Source organism: Barbus barbus (genome assembly GCF_936440315.1).
Source record: "Barbus barbus genome assembly, chromosome: 1".
Classification (NCBI taxonomy): domain Eukaryota; kingdom Metazoa; phylum Chordata; class Actinopteri; order Cypriniformes; family Cyprinidae; genus Barbus; species Barbus barbus.
The window spans coordinates 35038382-35062519 of NC_136729.1; the positions used below are offsets into that span (position 1 = coordinate 35038382).

General features: G+C 41.4%; 1 pseudogene across 1 annotated transcript in view; it reads left to right on the plus strand.

Annotated features, from left to right (window-relative positions):
* Nucleotides 1–24138, plus strand: part of LOC306870258 (pyruvate carboxylase, mitochondrial-like) — a 373186-nt pseudogene that overhangs the window by 248430 nt on the left and 100618 nt on the right. The window contains exons 14-15 of the transcript in view: nucleotides 23654–23798; nucleotides 23922–24011. The product of the transcript in view is annotated as a pyruvate carboxylase, mitochondrial-like (transcript). The remainder of the gene's footprint in view (nucleotides 1–23653; nucleotides 23799–23921; nucleotides 24012–24138) is intronic.

Consider the following 24138-nt stretch of genomic DNA (forward strand, 5'->3'; position numbering starts at 1 on the left):
AACGATGGATTACTTGACAGGCCTCTATTCATGCACTAATGGCTTCACACATTTAGGAAGAATGTGTATGTGTGTTTTGGTTGTGCTTTTTTTTCAAGAACTGTGTTTGTTCTTTTATGTCAATTACGCTGACAGGACTATACTTTGCTTTGTCACACCCCACTAGACAAATAAAGGCCTTTCATTAAACTGTCTCAGACCTTCATTTTGCATAGAATTGTGCGCATTCATGATAATTTGTTTATTTGTTTGTTTGTTTGTGTGTGTGTGTGTGTGTTGCTCTTTGTGCAAATAAAGAGATTGTGGATAGTCACAGACCTGTTTGAAATAGGCACATTTTGCCACGGCTGTTTGGAAGTTTGAAGTGCTTAACAAATATTCAGTTTATCTAACATTTAGTGTGTATGTGTGTGAGAGAGAGAGAGAAAGAGAGAGAGTTTGTATAAGATGGGGTCAGATCTGTCTTTGATGTTGCTCGGTTTGCTATTTTTCTCTCTAATATCAGTCGGTTTTTGGCTTTGGTTACTTACTGAACACGGAACAGATGGACAGCTGGAAACAATGGACTTCAGCAAGTTGTGAGGCATCACTAAAATTTCTTAAATATCTGTAGATTATAACATGTGCTCAAGTTTTCTTCTAATTATTAGAATATATCTTGGTTGCATACGTTACAGATTTCATTGCATGCACTTACATACATATGCACAAATTCCATCATAAAAAAGTAATCCATATGAATCGAGTGGTTTAATTCAGTTTTCTGAAGAGACATGGTTGCTTTATGTGATGATTTTTTTTCTCACATATAAACACTGATCAGTGCACATACTGTATATCAAAACACATTACATACAGAAGCCCATGCATGTTCAAACTTTTGCAAGAACCAATGAGTTTGTTTTCAATATTGTTTAGTTTCCGTGTTTACCATATTTGATGAGCTCTGTATACAGTATCTGCATTAGTCAATGTTTACTGCTCAGTTCATATGGATTACTTTAAGGGTTTTTATGAATTTTAATTAAGTTAAACTGAACAGAACTGTATGGCAGTGAATCAGCTATCTGTAATAATAAGTCAAATTGATTCAAACTGAACTGAACTCAAATGAGTCAAATCAAACTAAATTCAACCAATGCTCAGGAATAAAGAGTTGAACCAAACTGAATTGAATAAGAACTGATAAGAATAATCAGAATAAGCTGAATTAAGTCAAACCAAAACTACTGAATCAAAGACCAGGAATAATAACTTAATTCAATCAAGGGTAATGAGTCAAACTGAGTCATGTTGAACCAAATTGTATGATCAGATATAATCAGTTGAACCAAACTGAATTCAGGGGAATGTACTGGAATAAAATCAAGGAGCAAAAATAATGAAGACCAAGAAACATAGAGAAATGAGAGGCTTCACTATCAAAAGACAGACATGATTAAACAGAAAACAATTTGAGAGAAATAGAGAGATAAGACCGCAGGGAAAGCTGATCTGTTAAATGAGGCCAAAAAAGCAAAGACAGAGGCTGAATTTGACCTTGCAGGGCTTGACAGTAGTGAACGAAAGCCAAATTAGAGCAAGAATGACATGAAAAGAAAGACACGTTTTGCTTTATCTCAACCAAACATACAGTACATATACATAAGACCAAGATTTTCCCATTCCTTCTCTCATCCAGGACTTTTCGGATCTTTCCTTGGCACTTCCATCTGTGCTCTCTCGAACTGTTCTTTTCATAGCTGTTCATCACTCATCCCATTAGATCCAAGCAGGAGAGGAATAGGAGGGAAAACTGCATTAAATCCTCCATTAACTCTTCAGCTTCCATTGGTATCCTCTTGAGAAATCCCCTATTTTCTCTCAAGTTTTGCTTGGTAATTGGGTGTTGATCCCTTTGTAGAACACAGTGTGTGACGTATGTGAGTTGAGAGCATCCCTTTGTGTGTTCGCAGGACTACTGGCAACATAGTAGAGACAAACTGTCAGTCAGTGTAGTCAGCTCTGAAAGGGATTGAATTCAGATCTAACATCATTGCTCTTTTTACCACAAGATCTTTTTTATAGTCTTACTTTGACATCATCATCTGTCTCTCCTGTAGTCCCTTTACACTCTCTAGATCTCTTTCTGTATGTCACATAAAAATACACACAAATCCCCATCTCTTTTCTGTACTTGCTTTGCACTTGTTTCTTTCTATCATACAACACATTCCTGTCTCATGCCCCATTGCGTACGCTAAAACAGTGTTTATTGGTGCAGTGAGCAGTATGCACTGCTATTTTGATAGCTGCAGTCTAGGGGCCTATTCCAGTGCAGGAGCTCTGTTATGGCCTGAACTGCAGCTGTCTGAAATGCTAATGCATTTATAGACGCCATCAGCAAAGAACCGAGTGCTTTCAGACAATACAGATTACAATGCAAACTTCCCACGGCCTATGAGAGTACTAAACAATGCTGGCAATGAAGTGGACAATTATGGGCCCCAGTCGACCTTGATGCTTTGTTCTTTGTTAGCATCACAATAATATTTTGCATTGTTTCTGTTTGTTTATTTGTTATCATAAGTGGTGTTTGTTAAGGAAAATATAATGATTATTGCTCATACTTAGAATTAGATGGATGATGAAACAGGATAAAAAAAAAAATCCTGGAGGACCACTGTCCTGGAAATCTAACCAAAGTCTTCAGGATTACTTAGATTACAGGCAGATGTATTTGATTAGGGATGAAATTAAACTCTACGGGACCAGAATTGCCCATCCCTGCTCTAAAGCCACTCGGCACAAGTCAAGTCACCTTTATTTATATAGAGCTTTTAACAATGTAAATTGTGTCAAAGCAACTGCACAATATCAAAAAAGGAAAATAGTGTGTCAATAATGTAAAATGAAAAGATAAAAAAAAAAGATTTGCAGTTAAAGGCATTTCATTATTGAATTCAGTGATGTCATCATCCAGCTCAGTTCAGTTTAAATAGTGTCTTTGCAATCAGGTCGACGATATCGCTGGAAATCAAGTGTCCCCAACTAAGCAAGCCAGCGGCGACAGCGGCAAGGAACCAAAACTCCATCGGTGACAGAATGGAGAAAAAAACCTTGGGAGAAACCAGGCTCAGTCGGGGGGCCAGTTCTCCTCTGGCCAAAACGAACCAGCAGTTCAATTCCAACTGCAGCAAAGTCAGATTGTAAGGGCTCAACTGGTTACAGTGGTCTTTCCCGATGGCTGTCTAAGTGGCGGGGTCCTCACTGGGGATCTGTCTCTGGCACTCATCTCGGTGTCCTGGTCTCCGCTGACGTTCAGGGCTGTAGAGGTCGTCTCTGGCTGCTGATACACCATCTGATCTGGATGCGGACTGGATCTGGTGACTGCAGTGACCATCTGGGCTGGATACGGACCGGATCGGGTGGCTACGGTGACTGGAGATATGTTCCTGGGGCTCATTCAGGTGTCCGGCCTCCGCTGACGATCAGGGCCACATACATCATCTCCCGGTGCCGATCCACCATCTGATCCGGACACGGACTGAGAAACAGAATAGAAACAGACAAATATTAGCATAGATGCCATTCTTCTTATGATGTAACGAGTACATCATATGTTATGGGGAGTGTTCCCGGTTCCGGTTGATCTAATTAATGCAGCCTAACAATCCTTTAATGGATTTGAATAATAGAAATGTTTTAGTGTGTTATGTGTAAGCCAGGTTAAAGAAATGTGTCTTTAATCTAGATTTAAACTGACAGCGTGTGTCTGCCTCCCGAACAGTATTAGGTAGATTGTTCCAGAGTTTGGGTGTTAAAAAGGAAAAGGATCTGCCGCCCGCAGCCAATTTTGATATTCTAGGTATTATCAAATGGCCAGAGTTTTGAGAACGCAGCAGATGTGGAGGACTATAATGTGATAAGAGCTCGCTCAAGTACTGAGGAGCTAAGCCATTCAGGGCTTTATAAGTAATTAACAAGATTTTAAAATCTATACGATGTTTGATGAGGAGCCAATGCAGTGTTGACAGAACCGGGCTAATATGGTCGTACTTCCTGGTTCTAGTAAGGACTCTAGCTGCTGCATTTTGGACCAACTGTAATTTGTTGATCAAGCGTGCAGAACAACCACCCAATAAAGCATTACAATAGTATAACCTTGAGGTCATAAACGCATGAATTAGTATTTCTGCATTTGACGTTGAGAGCATAGGTCGCAATTTAGATATGTTTTTGAGATGGAAAAACGCAGTTTTACAGATGCTAGAAACATGGATTTCAAATGAAAGATTGCTATCAAACAGCACACCTAGGTTCCTAACTGATGAAGAAGAATTTACATAGCAGCCGTCAAGTGTTAGATAGTGTTCTAGGTTATTACATGTGGGGTTTTTAGGTCTGATAATTAACACCTCTGTTTTTTCAGAATTTAGCAGTAAGAAGTTACTCGTCATCCAGTTTTTTATATCGACTATGCATTCTGTTAGTTTCTCAATTTGGTGTGTTTCACTGGGCCGCGAAGAAATATAGAGCTGAGTATCATCAGCATAACACAGTGAAAACTAACACCATGTCTCCTGATAATATCTCCCAAGGGTAACATGTAAAGTGTGAAAAGTAATGGCCCTAGTACTGAGCCTTGAGGTACTCCGTACTGCACTTGTGATCGATATGATACCTCTTCATTCACTGCTATGAACTGATGGCGTTCAGATAAGTACAATTTGAACCATGCTAATGCACGTCCACAAATGCCAACAAAGTGTTCTAGTCTATTTAAAAGAATGTTGTGGTCGATAGTGTCGAACACAGCGCTAAGATCCAGTAGAACTAATAAAGAGATACAACCACGATCAGATGATAGTAGCAGGTCATTTGTAACTCTAATGAGAGCAGTCTCAGTACTATGATACGGTCTAAATCCTGACTGGAATTCATCACAAATACTATTTTTCTCAAAGAAGGAATATAATTGCGAGGACACTACCTTTTCTAGTATCTTTGACAGAAAAGGGAGATTTGAGATCGATCTGTAATTAACTAAATCTTTGGGGTCAAGTGGTGTTTTTTTTAATAAAAGCCTTAATAACAGCCAATTTGAAGGTTTTGGGGACGTATCCTAATGACAGTGCTGAATTAATAATAGCCAAAAGAGGATCTATGACTTCTGGAAGCAGCTCGTTTAGTAGTTTAGATGGAATAGGGTCCAACATACATGTTGTTGGTTTAGATGATTTAACAAATTTATACAATTCTTCCTCTCCTATAGTAGAGAATGAGTGAAATTGTTCCTCAGGGGATCTATAGTGCACTATCTGATGCAATATTGTAGCTGACGGCTGCATGGTTACAATTTTATCTCTGATAGAATCGATCTTGGAAGTAAAGTAGTTCATAAAGTCATTACTGCTGTGCTTTTGGGAAATGCCAACACCTGTTGATGCTTTATATTTCGTTAATTTAGTGACTGTATTGAATAAATACCAGGGCTTATGTTTGTTTTCGGAAACGTGTTGTCTATCCCCAATAGAGTTCAGAATGTCTATGAATGCTGATCCTAATGCATCTTTATCATTATCGACATGGATATTAAAATCGCCAACAATTAAGACTTTATCTGCTGCCAGTACTAACTCAGATAGAAAATCAGCAAATTATTTAATAAAGTCTGTGTGGTGCCGTGGTGGCCTGTATACAGTAGCCAGTACAAACATCACAGGGGATTTATCAATAACACGTCTTTCTCTAGATAATATTATACGCAGCACCATAACTTCAAACGAGTTATACTTAAAGCCTGCCCTCTGAGAAATACTGAGAATATTGCTATGAATTGTAGCAACACCTCCCCCTTTACCTTTCGGACGTGGCTCATTTTTATAGCAGTAATCTTGGGGGGTGGACTCATTTAAAGTAATGTATTCATCTGGTTTTAGCCATGTTTCTGTCAAACAGAGCAAATCTAGATTATTATCATTGATCAAATCATTTACAAAAAATGCTTTTGTAGAAAGGGACCTGATATTCAGTAAGCCAAGCTTTATCAATTGTTTCTCTGTATTGTAAACATTTTTTATTTGTTGAACATCAATTAAATTGTTACTCTTAATTTGGTTTGGACGTTTCTAGTTCGGGGAACAGACACATTCTCTATAGTGTGATATCTGGGTGAAGGAGTCTCTATGTGCTGAGAATTAACCGAATTCTGTGATGTAAGGCGGCTAGCAGACGGTCGGTTTAGCCAGTCTGTCTGCTTCCTGACCTGGGCCCCAGTTAGTCATGTGCCATATTTCTAGAGAGAAGAGGAGGGATGAATACCATCTCTTTTCAACAGGTCAGGTCTGCCCCAAAAACTCGTCCAATTGCCTATAAAGTCTATGCTATTCTGCAGGCACCACTTAGACATCCAGCCATTGAGTGACAAAAGTCTGCTATGAATCTCATCGCCACGGTAAGCAGTGAGCGGACCAGAGCATATTACAGTGTCTGACATCGTGCTTGCAAGTTCACACACCTCTTTAACATTATTTTTAGTGATCTCCGACTGGCGAAGTCGAACATCATTAGCACCGACGTGGATAACAATCTTACTGAATTTACGTTTAGCATTAGCCAGCACTTTTAAATTTGCTATCAGATATCAGGTGCTCTGGCTCCCGGTAAACAATGGACTATGGTGGCTGGTGTCTCTATTTTCACATTCCGTACAATAGAATCGCCAATAACCAGAGCACTTTCATCAGGCTTCTCAGTGGGTGTGTAGCACCCTCACCGCCTGGTGAGGGAAAATATTACAATTAATAAAGACACAGGGCACGGAGCTGCTGCTTCATCTTCTGAGTCTGTATTGTTTTTTTCATTAATGCAATTAGTTCTGCATATTCATGTATCAATGAACATAAAACACAGGAACATCGCCTTAGCAGAAGTCACAATCTACAGAACAATCTGAAATTACTTAAATACATATTCTCATCAGGTTATGTTTTACACCAATTAAACATATAATTGTAGTAAACACTTGGAATGCAATGCACATTATGAATACTAATGCATTTATGGCATACAATACCCATATATGAAACTCTGTTTAACATTTTAATGTATGTACCATGTTCCATGTCTTCAACTCTCTTAAACTACTTATATGAGCTCTGGAATTGTAGCACATGTTAGCAAAATGAATTATATCCGTTTACGGACTATTTACACTCTTTAGTGTATAACATTTGCCATCTTCACAACACTGACATATATAAAATGACTTTCAACGTCAGTTTATACTCTTCATACCTGGTGAGGGAAAATATTACAATTAATAAAGACACAGGGCACGGAGCTGCTGCTTCATCTTCTGAGTCTGTATTGTTTGAGCAGCGCGCCCCCTCCCCCAGCAGGTGAACGAATCCCAAAGACAGAAGTAATCGATTGTCCATACCAATCTTGGCAGGAAATATTAATCGTTATCCACAAAGATCAAACTTAGTTAGTACACAACATAGGTCACACATTAATGACATTTAATCTTTTTTTTTTTTATATGATAACTAAAATATATTGAGGAAAATAAAACATTTTTTTCTTTTCTCTTTCTTATTTGTAACCACTACACTCTCCCCGTCAAAATAAATGTCGTCCCGACATTACTCTTTAATTTTTTTCTTACTTGTTCAAGTTGAAGCTGTGTAATATGTAACTTCTAATTCTAATTTATGTATGCACTGTATGTTAGCTGAATTTACAGCTCTTCAATAAAGGAACATACTGGATATTGCATAGCCTTTTGTCTTCTTACAACTGTGACCCCCTTTTTCCCTGTCTCAAGAGTCTTTTCAGTATGCACTTAAATATACTGGCTGATACCGTGGCACTGGGTAAGTCCATGGTGTGAGGTTCTGCATTTCATATGGTGTGGGGTGAAATTATATTGTGTTTGGATGCACTACACTATAGCATGCTGGAGTACCTAAGTAGTCATATGTAAATGTTTTTGATGGTCTCCTTTCTCTTCTAGGCCATCGGTACCCCTGTTCTCCTTCGCTGTTCCTTTCATTTGGAGCTGTATGAGCATCTGTTACATCATCAGGTCCTACTTCAGGTTGTTGTGCATTCATCGCATCTACTTCCTGTCGAGTTAAGTCTTCATTTTCGATTTGTACTGTTGTTTCATATTCATTTGTCTTCTCTTGATCAACTTCTCTTCTTTCCTTTTTAGGTTCGCTGGACTGGACATCAGGTAGGTATGAGTTATCTAACTCGTTGTTTTCTTCCACAGGTTGCTGATGCTGAACCGTAGGTATTGTGACGAGTCGGCTGCCTCCCCCCTGTCATCATCACCACCCCGTCCCATATTCGCCGCCCTTCACCAGGCTCCCGACAGGAGTGGGTGTGTGAGAGAGGAGGGGCGCTGAAACAGCCAGGGCTGGCGGCGTGTGATGAGGCGCACCTGACGTGAATAGAGCCTCATCACCGCCGCCGTTAAATGCCAAACGCGCCTCTCCTCGTGAGACCGGTCTCTCCCCCGTGCATGCACGCTGGTGTCCTCGTGGGTCCAGGAAGGGCGCGTCGAGGAGGACTGCCGCACCCGTTAGGCGGCTGACGGGCTAGGATGCCGAGCCGCCGAGTCCCCCAGAAGTGCCGGGATCCCGAAGATGGACGAAGCCGCGCCAGAGACGCCGCCGCCACTCGCTCCCGGCCCCGAGAGGGGAGCGCGTGCGGCCACCGGACTCCGCCCCTTCCCTGGACCCTTCCCTCCTGAACACTGCCCTCCTGCACAGCCCCGCAGCACGACGAGGACACCAGATCCCCGTTTATTTTGGACACTTTTCCCCCTTTGGACACTTTAGTTTAATATTTTGTTTAATAAAAACCTCTCCGAGGCTTGACGCCACGCCCACTGTGTCTGTCGTTGGCTCCTCCCGCCACAGTGGTGGAGAATGCGGGCAGGCGGAGCCTAGACAGCGCAGTTGGGCAACATCTGATGACGTCATCCCCTCTCGCTCAAAAAAAAAGCCGTGGAACCCGCACGGGGACAGAGGAACGACGGGGACAGCCTCCCAGCCACCAAAGGGGTAAGTGACGTTCTTTTTATTGGTCATTCACCCTGTGGCTGGTTGAGGCTGACAACTAATACCCGGTTTCTCTGTCCCGGTTCCGGCGCGGTGCGAGAGGGAGAGTTGCCCGGAGAGGAATCCCTGCCCCGCCCACTCCGACCGCTGGAGCCTGGTTGAGGAAGGTAGCACTCCTGCGTGGGCGGCGACCCTCGGACGGGGATGTCGCTTGGGGGGGGGAATGTGACGAGTCGGCTGCCTCCCCCCTGTCATCATCACCACCCCGTCCCATATTCGCCGCCCTTCACCAGGCTCCCGACAGGAGTGGGTGTGTGAGAGAGGAGGGGCGCTGAAACAGCCAGGGCTGGCGGCGTGTGATGAGGCGCACCTGACGTGAATAGAGCCTCATCACCGCCGCCGTTAAATGCCAAACGCGCCTCTCCTCGTGAGACCGGTCTCTCCCCCGTGCATGCACGCTGGTGTCCTCGTGGGTCCAGGAAGGGCGCGTCGAGGAGGACTGCCGCACCCGTTAGGCGGCTGACGGGCTAGGATGCCGAGCCGCCGAGTCCCCCAGAAGTGCCGGGATCCCGAAGATGGACGAAGCCGCGCCAGAGACGCCGCCGCCACTCGCTCCCGGCCCCGAGAGGGGAGTGCGTGCGGCCACCGGACTCCGCCCCTTCCCTGGACCCTTCCCTCCTGAACACTGCCCTCCTGCACAGCCCCGCAGCACGACGAGGACACCAGATCCCCGTTTATTTTGGACACTTTTCCCCCTTTGGACACTTTAGTTTAATATTTTGTTTAATAAAAACCTCTCCGAGGCTTGACGCCACGCCCACTGTGTCTGTCGTTGGCTCCTCCCGCCACAGTATGTAGTAGTAATCATCCTCTTCATCCTCTCCTTCTTCTGGGTTAAATTCATCTTGGTCTTCTAACCTTGGTTCGTTCAACGTTTTCTTTGTTTTTGATTCCTTCCTGAGTTCAACCTCCAACGGTAGGTAATCACATGGCAATAAGAGATTACGGTGAAGAACGCGGGATCTTCCCTTTCCTTGTTCCGGTTTCACTTCGTAAATCGGACCTTCTTTTCCCACTTGACGCACTACTGTGTGTACAACATCCTCCCAGTGGTTGCGAAGTTTCCCAGTCCCACCTCTTGGTGTCAAATTTCGCACTAGGACTCGATCTCCAGGACACAATATGGAACTCCTCACCTTCCCATCATAATTCTTCTTATTCCTTTCTGCTGACTTTTTCGCTGTCTGTCTGGTAATTTCAAAGGCTTCTTGCATTTCTTGTCTCCATCTCTTTACGTACTCCTTGTAGTCCACAGTTTCTGTCTCTGAGGTCAAGTCAAACAGCAGATCCACAGGTAACCTTGGGGACCTTCCAAACAGCAAGTAAAATGGTGAAAATCCAGTTACATCACATCGTGTGCTGTTGTACGCAAAGATAAGTTTGCTTAGTGACTCTTTCCAGTTGGTTTTCTGCTTTTCGGTCAAGGTCTTCAACATCTGGAGTAACGTTCGGTTGAAACGTTCAACCTGACCGTTTCCTTGGGGGTGATACGGGGTGGTCCTCGATCCCACAACACCACAGCTCTTGTTCAACTGAGCAACCAGTTGGTTTTCAAACTCTGCTCCCTGATCATGATGGATTCTTTGAGGAAACCCAAATTTGAGAGCATAGTCATTAAATAACCGATCAACAACTGTTTTGGCAGATTTAGAAGTGGTGGCATATGCTTGCGAGAATCTTGTGAAGTGATCAACTATGATCAATATATATTCATACCCCCCCTTACATTTGTCCAAATGTAAGAAGTCAATGGAAACCAGTTCGAATGGGTGAGTAGTGACAATATTTTGAAGTGGTGCTCTGGTCTCTTTACATGGTTTTTTTTGTTTCAGGCAAGCACAACTTTTGGTCACGTAATGATCAACATCATGGTGCATTTTTGGCCAATAGAACCTTTCTCTGATCAAAGACATTGTCCGATCTAGGCCTTGGTGTCCCATGTTGTCATGCAATTCTTTTAGCACTTGTTGCTTATACTTCGCAGGTAATACCAGCTGTGTCTGGGTGTTCGTCTTTCTACGGAGGATATCATCATTTCCCAGGATAAGTTTGTCCCAACTGCGCAGTAAGCATTTACTTTGTTCACTCAAGGTCTTAAGCAGATGTCCCGTTGGCTTGTTGTTGGACAATTTAAACTAAAACGGGTCCAATGTGGTCATCATTGCGCTGTGCTTGTCTGATCTCATCCACAGGCATTGGCTCACATACATGCTCGGATGTCAAAGTGTCATGAAGAGAAATCATTGCAATCCAGGAGAGGTTGGCATGTGGTGCTTCTACCGATTGGATGGCTGCCTCGACACAATCAGATGGTAATTCTTCTGTGCATTCTTTCATTATTGTCTCAATATCCAGGGGCATTCTAGATAGGCTGTCTGCACCCACTTTTTCTTTGCCTGGCCTGTATTTGATGTTAAAATGGAAATCCGCAAGTTCTGCCACCCATCTATATCCCGTTGCATTTAGCTTTGCACTAGTCAAGACGTAGGTGAGCGGATTATTATCACTATACACAGTAAATGTGGGTGCATAATACAAATAATCCTTGAACTTTTCAGTGACAGCCCACTTTAGGGCCAGGAACTCCAGCTTGCCTGAGTGGAGGTGGTACTTCTTTTCTGCAGCTGTCAAAGTTCGGGACCCATAAGCGATGACTCTAAGCTTTCCGTCTTGTTTTTGATACAAAACAGCTCCAAGTCCCTGATTGGATGCATCAGTATGAAGTACGAATGGCTGTAAGAAAACGGGAAATGCGAGAACAGGAGGCTCAACCAGACAGTCGATCAGACCCTCCAGTATCTCTTGGTGCTTGTCTGTCCACACAATTGGCGTTTGAGAGGGCAATCCCCTATTTTTTCCCTTCCACTTTTGATTCCTTGTTTCTTTGCACTCCTCTTTGTTAGTCTCAGTTTGTTTCAGCAGGTTGTGCAAAGGTCCTGCGATTTTTGAGAAATCTTTTATATACTGTCGATAGTAGCTCAGCAGGCCCATGACTGATCTCAGTTGCCCGACTGTACTAGGTTTTTTCTCTTTCAGGTCTCTCACAGCAGCTGTGTCGGCTGGATCCATCTTACTTCCTTCCTCAGACACAATCCTTTCAAGGTACCGCACTTCACACTTAAACATCTAACATTTACTAGGCTTTAACTTTATCCCATAATGCCTTAATCTTTGCAAAACTTTTCTCACATCCTTTACATGACTTTCAAAGGTTTTGCTGAAAACTAATGTGTCATCTAGATAGGGAACGCAGATAGTATCCCTTAGCTCACCCAGGCATTCTTCCATGCAGCGCTGAAAAGCTGAAGGAGCATTCATCAGGCCGAAAGGTACCCGGATCCACTCGTACAAACCCCATGGTGTTACAAAGGCTGTTAATGGTCTACTTTCCTTGGTCATGAAGCCCTGATGATAAGCTTTTCCTTGGTCAAGAAGTGAAAACCAGGAGTTCCCTCCCAGACTGTCCATTATGTCTTGTACACGGGGGATGGGTTGTCTGTCAGGATGTGTTTTCCGATTCAATTCTCTGTAATCAATACACAGGCGTAAGGTGCCATCCTTCTTCCTGACACATACTACAGGTGAGGCGTATGGTGAGTTTGACTTTTGTATCCATCCTTGTGCAATGAGATCGTGCAAATAATCTTTCATTTCTTGGTAGAGGGGTTTAGGTACTGACTGGTAAGTGCGTGCAACAGGAGTAGTGTCTTTCAGTGAGATAGCTAGTTGCAGCCTTTCAATGCAACCGATGTCAGTCTCAGATTTGGAAAATGAAGCTGCTTCCTCTTTTAACATTTGTTGAACAATTTGTCTCTCAGGCTCACTGAGATGGCTCAAGTTGACTGGCGGAACCCATGTAGTATCAGAGGTATGGTTGGCTTCAGCTTTTATTTGACTGATCCTCAGAGAAGGTAAGCCATGATTCTCAAAAGCAGCTGTTGGATACAAAGACTGTACTGGTTGTACTGTCCCTATGACCATCTTGCCCACTAACATTAGGTCATGATCTGTGGGATTTTGTACACTGACAATTATGTGTGGAGAAGTATGCTTCTGCAGGGTCACTATTGTCTCACAAAACTCCAACCCCTCTGTCCATTGTGGGTTACATCAGGCTCAAAGATAAGCAATATATCTTCCTTTGGTCGGCGAGACTGCACTCTGCATTCAATTTGTACCGATGTGTGTTTCGGCACTTGGACATTTTCCTTTGTCGTTTTGACCAGATATTCACATGGGGTTTCTGCATGAATTCGATCAATAAAAGCATGCACCTTCTCTCGTTCCTCACTAGGGAGAACTGTTCTCAGAAATTCACTGGTGACTGGCCGAGATGATTCATTGTCATTTAGCATTCGCTCAATCACATTGTATCCGATAATAGGATGACAAAGCTGCCTGCCCTTCATCACCAACACAGGTATGACAAGTTCTTTCATTTCCTTTTCTTCTAATGCCAAACCGAAACTCACTTCCATCCACCCCGTATAAGGTATATCCTGTCCGTTTGCTGCCACTAAACGGAGTCCTTCAGGCGCATCAATTACATCAGCCACATTTCTCAGTCTGATATTCGGTAAGTGCTCCTTCTTCCACATTTCATCCACTATACAAACCTGAGATCCTGTATCCCATAATGCATGGACTAGGAGCCCATGGATGTAACATGGCACTAGACACTGTTTTCCTACAAAGGCAGCGCGTGCAGAATTATCTGATTCCCATTTCTCTCTGTGTCTTGCTGTCTGGTTACATTGTTTCTTATGGACTGTCCAGTGATTAGCTTGACATGCTTTCGAACAATAGAATTTTTGTTTACAGGCGGCACATTGTCGTAGTCTATGGCCGGAACCTGTGATACCACACTGTGCGCAGCTGGGTGGGGACATCATGGCATAACTGGTCACTCCTCGTCCCACAGTCGTGACCCTGTCTCGTTTAACGACTGCTCCCTGTACATAGCTAGACCTCGTGTTCTACAGCCAGCCAGAAAATGGTCGCTACTGCCACACTTATAACAGTGAGTACAGTACACATCCAACCCACTTTGCTGACATGCCAAACATTTCCTCACACGCGTTGATGGTGGGTGGTAGCGCTGCGCCGGAAACCATTGTTGCCGCTGGAATGCTTCCCCTCTTCTGCCATACGGCTGCACATAACTTTGAGGTGGGTATGCAGATTGGGGTGGTGACATGACGGTCTGATCTCTCACATGAGTAGAGCACTGTGTAGGCAGTATCTGTGGTTGTCTAATGGACTCTTTAATTTGAGAAACCTCTACACTAAGATCCTTCAGTAAGGCCATTTCTGTTCGCATTTCCTTTAACTCACTCAAAATGTCAGGCTCACGTTTCTGTGTGCTTTTATGGCAAGACATCTTTTCCTTTTTTTCAACAGCGACTTCACTGACCTGTACTGAATGCAGCTTGGGATGTTGCTGTTGAGCCTGAAGCTTCTTCTTGTTTTGACGCTCCGTTTCATTGGCACAAGCAATATTACATTTATCAAAGAGAAGTTCATCACTTACATCGATTTTAGTCAAGTACGGTTGCAGATCACTTCTGATATTGTCGTTCTGTAGGCCAGTGAGGACAGTGTGAAGAAACATGCTCTGGACTAAAACTGGGTCATACTTCAAGTTGGATTCCACCTCCTGGGATGCAAAGAGAATCTTTTGCTGCAAGTCAAGACACCGAACGAGGAAACTTTGTGGGGTCTCTTTACTACTTTGAGCCTCAGAAGTAAGCTGTTTGTACAATTCAGTTGCACCTCTTTCTTGGTAATGCGCTCTCAATATTCGACTCAGCACAGGCAGGGTCAGATTTGGTTTCCCCTCCAAGTAACTATGCAGTTGCACTATTTCAAGCTCTGAAACTCCCCTACTCAATCCATGTTCGATCTGATGTGCCAAACTTGAGAAGGTGAGCTTATCTCTTTGTCCAGGTTCACCTATCTGTCCTGATATCTTGAATTCTCTGTTCCAGGGGGGCATGACTGGTCTGTGTGTCACTAACTGCAACTGGGAACTTGTATCTGGCAGTACATTTAGACTTTGCAAAGGGGAAGGACTGTGTATAGTGCTTAGGTTCTGTTGTGTACCTACGTGTGATGGTGTGTGGTTAACTGCTCTCTGTTTTTGCTCTATTAACTTCTGCAAAGTTAACCGTAAAGCATCAATTTCTTCTTGTAGTTTATCCTGTTCTGTAGTTTCTACTACTGGATTTACATTCACTCTCTTAGTGGTCTGTGTTATGTGTTGTTCTGAATCACTGTTTTCATTAACCTCCTGCATTTCACAGATTTTGCCTTTTAGACACAAGAGCTCAGACATACCGGCATCTTCCAATTCCCCCAATGCCTCTCGTTCTATATATCTCACGATTACAGAAACAAGAAATGACCGGCTTTTGCTACTGGCATGTTCACACTCGATCCCTAGGAATGTACAAAGTTCAGTCAATTTTTCTTGTGAGAGAGCATATACTGCTCCAATCACCTCAAGCTTTAAATCCTCAATGTGATCCATGAATTACTCAGTCTCTCGATGTGTGCAAAGTGATAGAAGAAATGTCCTTAGCTGGCTGGAAACCTGCAGCACTCCTGGTATTGAAGATCAACCTCAGATTGCTTGCACTCTCTTTCCTGGCTCGACACGGACACAGTACGTCTTCACTCCACTGGTCACCTGGGCTGAGTAGTAGGCTGAATGGCACTGGAAGCGGGCTGTCGTCACTTGAAGCTAACTCGCACTGCATTCAATCCTCGCTGGGGCCTCCAAAATGTAGCACCCTCACCGCCTGGTGAGGGAAAATATTACAATTAATAAAGACACAGGGCACGGAGCTGCTGCTTCATCTTCTGAGTCTGTATTGTTTTTTTCATTAATGCAATTAGTTCTGCATATTCATGTATCAATGAACATAAAACACAGGAACATCGCCTTAGCAGAAGTCACAATCTACAGAACAATCTGAAATTACTTAAATACATATTCTCATCTGGGGGCTGTTCCATAAAAGACGCTAAGAAAAGCGGGGATTAAAGTCCAAAACCTGACTTGACATAACCTAACAAATCAATCGGGACTAAAGCGGTTCCATAAACGGCAATTCAAGTTCACGCAATCTGACTAATGCTATCCAGGTTCAGTGAGTCAGGATAATGTGACGTACACGCTTATTCTGAAGCAGCCCTTAATGTCGATCATGGATCAAATCGATCCACCGTAGCAAACAGCGAATATTTGTGCTGTTTAATGCATTTGAAACATTGTGTTTTCCTCAGTGCATAACTGATACGTCACAAGTACATTTTTTACATCTGTAAATGTCAGAAAGCCATGCAAATATATCCATTTAGCTGTCAGGAGTGGGCGAGGCTTATGCGAGAGAACGAGCGCTGCGGCGCGCATGCGCGCTACACAAACAGAGCAGAATAGAATACTAGCGCAAGAATTCTGAATAAAATATACATTCTGCTAAAATATTTGTTGTTGGACATTAAATGTGACACATTGAATTTTACTACATATAAGTGTATTTTTATGATAGCAGTAACTGTTAATCACTAGCTCAAATGAGTTAAATGTGTGTTCCTCTTATCAGTTAAAATGTACTCTGATTTCTATTATAAATTTACATTTTTAATTCAGTGATTTTAACTTTTGATTGTGTTTTTATGCTTTAATGCTTTAAAGAGACATTTTAGATTGTAATGTTTTAATGTTCTAATAACCATAAAAGGTATAGCTGTCATAAATTCAGAGAGAAATGCTGCATGCTAGAAACTTCTGATCAACTGCATGCACAACTATGTTAAAATGTCATTCGCCTACATTTTGGGCACAATACATTAAATACAGTTGGTTGTAGCCTATTTTTTTATTTATTTGATTATTTAAGGTGTATTTTCTGTATACTTTTATTTTTGGACCGATAATAAATTAAACTGACTGTATGTGAGAGAGTCAGTGGTAATATGGATGCGTTCCTATTGGTCAGAGTTAGAGAAGCTCAGCTTAGCCTGACAGTTAGCCTGCTCCGGACCAGGTTAGTTTGCCAGCATAAGTTGCCGGGGTAACTGAGTTTGAACTTTTTTAAGTTTGATTTATGAAACCGAATCTACCAAAAATAAGCCTGACTAACCGAAATAAGCCTGGCTTATACTCTAATCTTGGTTTATGGAACAGCCCCCAGGTTATGTTTTACACCAATTAAACATATAATTGTAGTAAACACTTGGAATGCAATGTACATTATGAATACTAATGCATTTATGGCATACAATACCCATATATGAAACTCTGTTTAACATTTTAATGTATGTACCATGTTCCATGTCTTCAACTCTCTTAAACTACTTATATGAGCTCTGGAATTGTAGCACATGTTAGCAAAATGAATTATATCTGTTTACATACTATTTGCACAAACACATTCATTACACTTTCTCATGAAACAACTGATTTCTATTTTTAACACACTCACTTGAAACTTATAACTCTTATATTTTATATTAACTGTCAAAACACATTATATATCCGTAAATTCACTCCATTTTCACATTTCTGTAATCACGTAATCCGCCATTAGCTTAGCATTCACACATGGAGCACGTGGTACTCATGTGGTTGACCCGAACTTTTTAAACATCTATTTACGGACTATTTACACTCTTTAGTGTATAACATTTGCCATCTTCACAACACTGACATATATAAAACGACTTTCAACGTCAGTTTATACTCTTCATACCTGGTGAGGGAAAATATTACAATTAATAAAGACACAGGGCACGGAGCTGTATTGTTTGAGCAGCGCGCCCCCTCCCCCAGCAGGTGAACGAATCCCAAAGACAGAAGTAATCGATTGTCCATACCAATCTTGGCAGGAAATATTAATCGTTATCCACAAAGATCAAACTTAGTTAGTACACAACATAGGTCACACATTAATGACATTTAATCTTTTTTTTTATATATATAACTAAAATATATTGAGGAAAATAAAACATTTTTTTCTTTTCTCTTTCTTATTTGTAACCACTACAGGTGCCTCACTGAGTGGGGAGAACCTGTTTGATGTTCTGATCGGAATGGAAGAGCAGTGTTTTGACCCGTGACTAGGCCGCCATACAGTCACCCAGCTACCCTGCTGCACGGGCTCAACCGGAACCGAACAATGTACAGGACTCCCTGAGCTAGTCGCATCCAAAGCAGTATCTACAGCCCTCACATTATTACTATCCTCAACTAAAGTTTGGATGCATGTCTCTAATTCTGAAACCTTCTCTGTCAGCCTAACTATTTCCCTGCATTTATCACATGTGAATCCCTCATCGCCGACAGAGAGAGATAAACTATACATGTGACATGAAGTGCAAACAACAATAGCAGGAGAAGAAGCCATTGCTCACCGTGACTGATGAATGATACCAACTTAACTTACCACTTACCACTGTTGTTTGATGAACTCGTGAAAGACGGAGCGAGAGAGAAATGAAAACGGAGCGATAAAAAAGAAAACAATAATAGGCACGAATAGAAACGCGAGTAACAAGCTAACAAGCTGATGCGCTGCACTTGTGTTTTTAAAAACCAAACGATCAAATTAGTTAGATTAGGTTGATAGATAATACCAGAAACACTCAAAAAAAGGAAATTAGCTGGTTATTACATTAAAACAAGCGTAACGTGTAATTTTAACAAAATTATTTCATGTTTCAAAGGTGAACGTGATAAAATAATGTAGGATAAGCATGAAATTCAACAAATTAACATTTGTTAAATTCAGTCATGTTGAGATAACGTGATTCAATATAGTCAGACTGATCTTGCACCGAAAATGGATTAGCGAGATCACGCGAGATGACAAACCGCGTGCTTCGGAAAATAACGAGATTATCACATGAAGAACTTGCCTGGCGTGCCTGGAGTTCATTTGGAAAAGGTAAGATAAAATCTGTTTTCATCCATCTACAAAACGATGTGTATAAAGTCATCAGCAGACTGTCCATCATTTTCAGCAATATTTGGTCATGCTTGTTTGTTATTTTTGTACTCAGGCCGTTAATGTCATGCTGGCACATTCATGCTTACATACGTGACGATAGTTGGCTCGCAGTTAAAGGATAATTCCGGTATTTAGCACTTTGAGTCTCTTTTCTGGTTTATGGATGAACTAGAGTAGTGGACACAGAAATGTTGACGATGGGTCCTGTCTCGACTTTTTGACTCGTTTAGATTCGCCTTTGACCGCTTCAGTGGCTGGCTACGAGCATTCACAAACATGTCCTTAAAACAACCCTTAACGTTCGTGTTCAAAACTGTGCAACTCACTGAGTGGCTAGTGGTGTTCGTTGATGATTAAAAACAAATATATCGGCGCAATGTATGATTTCAATCCGTGTTATTTGCTATAGTGGAACTATTTTTTCAGATACCTCACAACTGCGTATAAACTTCCGCTCGATATTTGAGTCTGAAGCGCAGTAATATCAACGAGCACTGAGTCCTCCAACAGAAATCAATGGGATTTTACAAAATGCCAAATAAAACACGACAGAAACTGCATTTCGCTACGCTATTTGTTTTTAATCATCAACGAACACCACTAACCACTCGGTGAGTTGCACAGTTTTGAACACGAACGTTAAGGGTTGTTTTAAGGACATGTTTGTGAATGCTCGTAGCCAGCCACTCTGAAGCGGTCAAAGGCGAATCTAAACGAGTGAAATAGTCGAGACAGGACCCATCGTCAACATTTCTGTGTCCACTACTCTAGTTCATCCATAAACCAGAAAAGAGACTCAAAGTGCTAAATACCAGAATTATCCTTTAAATAAAAACTCACTACCACATAAAAATTATTTGGCCTGTTTTTTTTCATCATGTAATTCTTCTATACATGAACAAAAACAGTGTATCAAATGTCTGTTTGCGGTAAAGTAACTTATTACTGATCTTTTTGGAAATAACCGGGCCGGTTTGGGAGCCTCTCTCCTTGTCTTTCTCTCAGACAATAACACACACACACACACACCCCATACTTTTTTTTCCCCTTTAATAAGACAATATACCTTTATTCGAATGGAATAACTAACACTGAACTCATGATTACAACAGACAGGCCCTTGGTATGGCTTAGTTGAAGTATTTCACCGACTCCGCTAAACAATTTTAATGTCAATTGGTTATTTGATTACATTTGCATTATTATGAATATGGATCAAGTTATGATAGCTGTTTTACAGTAATACTGTAAAGATTGTGTGCTATAAATATGCATGTAATGCACATCAGTAAAAAAATCTTTGTCCTTGTTCATTTTATTTTTTGTCACAGGATGTCGATGAAAGCACTCAAATGGCCATAGCGGAGACAGTATTTGGAATCTTTGTCATTCGACAAGAAGGCGCAGAGCCTGGCGATGACCCCGCGGATGTTGGTATTGTCCTGGAGGGGGTGGAAGTGATGAGTGAGTTGGGCAATGTAGCTTTTGCTGTGGTGATGTTGCTGGGGCTTGTCTACGCGCTAAACCTGAGCTACCCCCAGGAGCTCAAGTACACTTTTGAGGTTCTGCAGAAGATCATTATGGAATTGGATGGAAACAAACTATCCAACAAAGGACAAGTTCCCAAAACACTGCTTTCCCGTTAAGAAACATCGCCATAGCAAAAGCTACACCAGAAAACTTGTACCTTCTGTTTTGTTGTTTAGGTACTCCAGCACATTAAACTACAGGTGTAAGTGCAAATCTTGAAGGGGAATGTGAGTATAAAGGCAGGGCCCCATTTCCTAGTACAGGTCCTTTTCAAAAAATTAGCATATTGTGATAAAGTTCATTATTTTCTGTAATGTACTGATAAACATTAGACTTTCATATATTTTAGATTCATTACAACACAACTGAAGTAGTTCAAGCCTTTTATTGTTTTAATATTGATGATTTTGTCATGCAGCTCATGAAAACCCAAAATTCCTATCTCAAAAAATTAGCATATCATGAAAAGGTTCTCTAAACGAGCTATTAACCTAATCATCTGAATCAACTAATTAACTCTAAACACCTGCAAAAGATTCCTGAGGCTTTTAAAAACTCCCAGCCTGGTTCATTACTCAAAACCGCAATCATGGGTAAGACTGCCGACCTGACTGCTGTCCAGAAGGCCATCATTGACACCCTCAAGCAAGAGGGTAAGACAAAGAAATTTCTGAACGAATAGGCTGTTCCCAGAGTGCTGTATCAAGGCACCTCAGTGGGAAGTCTGTGGGAAGGAAACAGTGTGGCAGAAAACGCAGCACAACGAGAAGAGGTGACCGGACCCTGAGGAAGATTGTGGAGAAGGACCGATTCCAGACCTTGGGGGACCTGCGGAAGCAGTGGACTGAGTCTGGAGTAGAAACATCCAGAGCCACCGTGTACAGGCGTGTGCAGGAAATGGGCTACAGGTGCCGCATTCCCCAGGTCAAGCCACTTTTGAACCAGAAACAGCGGCAGAAGTGCCTGACCTGGGCTACAGAGAAGCAGCACTGGACTGTTGCTCAGTGGTCCAAAGTACTTTTTTCGGATGAAAGCAAATTTAGCATGTCATTCGGAAATCAAGGTGCCAGAGTCTGGAGGAAGACTGGGGAGAGGGAAATGCCAAAATGCCTGAAGTCCAGTGTCAAGTACCCACAGTCAGTGATGCTGGTGTTGGTCCACTGTGTTTTATCAAGGGCAGGGTCAATGCAGCTAGCTATCAGGAGATTTTGGAGCACTTCATGCTTCCATCTGCTGAAAAGCTTTATGGAGATGAAGATTTCATTTTTCAGCATGACCTGGCACCTGCTCACAGTGCCAAAACCACTGGTAAATGGTTTACTGACCATGGTATTACTGTGCTCAATTGGCCTGCCAACTCTCCTGACCTGAACCCCATAGAGAATCTGTGGGATATTGTGAAGAGAAAGTTGAGAGACGCAAGACCCAACACTCTGGATGAGCTTAAGGCCGCTATCGAAGCATCCTGGGCCTCCATAACACCTCAGCAGTGCCACAGGCTGATTGCCTCCATGCCACGCCGCATTGAAGCAGTCATTTCTGCAAAAGGATTCCCGACCAAGTATTGAGTGCATAAATGAACATAATTATTTGAAGGTTGACTTTTTTGTATTAAAAACACTTTTCTTTTATTGGTCGGATGAAATATGCTAATTTTTTGAGATAGGAATTTTGGGTTTTCATGAGCTGTATGCCAAAATCATCAATATTAAAACAATAAAAGGCTTGAACTACTTCAGTTGTGTTGTAATGAATCTAAAATATATGAAAGTCTAATGTTTATCAGTACATTACAGAAAATAATGAACTTTATCACAATATGCTAATTTTTTGAAAAGGACCTGTATATCAGTGTTCAGTTCATCTGGAGGTTTTTTGTGCTCTGTTTTTATTAAAAAATGTTCTCTCTGATGCAAGGTCCAGTCTATTGGCACTTAAGGAAAGCTGTATGCTGAATTATTTTTTCAGTTTCTCATAAAAAATTAAAGGGATAGTTCGGCCTATCCCTTTAAGACTAAGCTATGTTTAATTTTTTTTAAGTTTAAACATTTACAAATTTCGGGAGTTAAACTTTATTGTAAGATCTCCATTTGTCTTGTTTTTACCCTTGATGCCAACCATGCTGTAGACATTGTTGAAACTTGTTTAAAAAATGTCCCTACGTTTCAATGTAAAAAATTTAAATATATATTTATACAAAACATGTTCTAACTTTGGTAAATATTTTTTATTAACTTCTGTGTGAGTTCACCATCACATAAAACCACAGGTGCAAGATGTACAAAGTGCAAATGTTAAGAGTAGATTAAGTGGGATGCGAGTGAGAGGGCCCATTTCCCTGTATTCTCATAACAAACTTGAGATATATTTCCTTGTGTTATCAACAAGCAACTCAACTGTGTAAAACAATGTGCATTATAATTTTGGAAATACAATTTGATTGCACCTTTTCTCATTTGTTGTGTGTTGTTTCCACCATTAGAGTTTGTTAAAAAGGTTTTAATTTATTCAACTCAAAAGCTATTCTTTGAAGTAATGTAATTAAATCATGGAAAGGATTTCCATGTGATTAAATGGCTTTCTTTCAGCATTAAGCACTTTTGTTAGGCTAACTTAAATAAATTAGTTGGTCCAAAACATTGCTAATTAGTTGGGCTGACACTATTAAATTAAGCTGTGCCCAACCATAGTAAATAAGTTGAATCAAACTTAATAAATTAAGTTGACCCAACGTAAGTACATTAAATTGGAATAACAGAATTGCATAATGCTGAAATAAAGCAAGTTAATCATGTGGAAATCCTTTCCATGATTTTTTTATGTTCATTCAAAGAGTAATTTTTTTGAGTGAATATGGTGGGAATTAAGTTATATATTATCACTTTAAACAACAGAGAGTGAAAGTAAGGTAAAGATTCAATAAAAATGCGGAGCTACAAACGCAAACCTCTCAGCAGCACAACAGACAGTCACTATCTCTCTCTCTTTTTCTTTCAGACTAATATCCCCTTCCTACAGAATGTATTGAGCAATAGCCAGTTCCTGTACGCCACAGTTGACACCCAGTTTATTGATGAGAACCAGAAACTTTTCAACCTCAAACCTACTCACAACAGAGCTCAGAAACTCCTGCACTATCTGGGTCAGTGTGTGTGTGTGTGTGTGTGTGTATGTGTGTGTGCATTCATCATTGTTTCGCACCTGTGATAGCCTAAAATGTATGTGAGTGCATTTGTGTTTAAACATCTGCTGTTTTTCTCCACAGGTCACATAATGGTAAATGGACCCATGACTCCTATTCCAGTGAAAGCCAAATCCTCATCTGTTGATCCAGTTGTTCCTTCTGTTTCTCTGGGTATGACACACACACACTACTTTGAAACTGTAGGTTACAAATTATTCTTTATAGTTCAAAATTGGCTTATTTCTGTAAAAGTTACACTCTTTCTAAAGAGGTCCACTCTTAAAAAATATAGTTGAAG